Raw genomic sequence first — 1022 nt, 5'->3', positions numbered from 1 at the left:
TTCTGGGAAACTATTTTTCAAACCTTCCTCTGTTTGTTTGCCGTTAGGAAAGTTGGTCAACAGAAAACACTTTTTTATCAAAGAAAAATTTGGCTTGATTTCCAGGAAAGTGTTTTTTCCTTTTATTTTGGGCGGAAAACACTTTTCAGAAGTTGTGAAAATTTTAAAAATATCATATTGTTTGCTGATTATGTCAAATTTGATCCTCAAACTTTTAATTGCTATATATTTTGTTTGAATATTTTTTTTTCAAATTTATCCCTTAAAATTTGATTTAATTTGATTTTTATATTAACTTTGGTCTTTATTTTTATGATTGTTATTTACTTTTCTCTTATCATTTTTTAAATTGAAATTTTTTATCTATCAAATTTTGTCCTCATTCTTTTGATTGTTACTTATTTTATTTAAAATAATTTATGAAATTGTAATTATTATTATTTTAATTTCATCATCTTTTAATTTTTTTATCTGTTAGATTTGATCTCTATTATTTTGATTATTATTTATTTTATTTTATTTGAGATAATTTATAAAATTAGATTTTTTTTTCAATTTCATTCTCATTCAACTTTTTAATTTGTAAGATTTGCTCCTTATTATTTTAATAAACTTGAAAAAAAAATAAAACATTAACAAGTTATTTTCCAGCTCATTTTACATAACATAACCAAACATTAAAAAAAAATTTAATTTACTTTCCATGACACTACCCAACATTAAAAAATAATTTACTTTCTCGGAATTCATTTTTTAAGGAAATCATTTTTCAAAAGAAAAATTATTTTCCTGCAAACAAACGGATGTAAGTATTTTAGTTAATTATTGTATGAAATGATATTGGCATTCTGCCCAACGACACTGATTTGGGTAGAGTTTTTAGCACAAATACAATTACATAGTCTCAACGGTACAGGATCTCATCACTTTCAATAACTAGGAAACTCCCTGAGTATATAGTACAGAAAATTGATCAGGAACAAGCCTGCACCCCCGAGGGTTTTCTTTACCACCAAAAAAAT

Source organism: Populus trichocarpa, chromosome 14 (assembly GCF_000002775.5).
Source record: "Populus trichocarpa isolate Nisqually-1 chromosome 14, P.trichocarpa_v4.1, whole genome shotgun sequence".
NCBI lineage: Eukaryota > Viridiplantae > Streptophyta > Magnoliopsida > Malpighiales > Salicaceae > Populus > Populus trichocarpa.
This window is presented reverse-complemented; position numbering follows the sequence as displayed.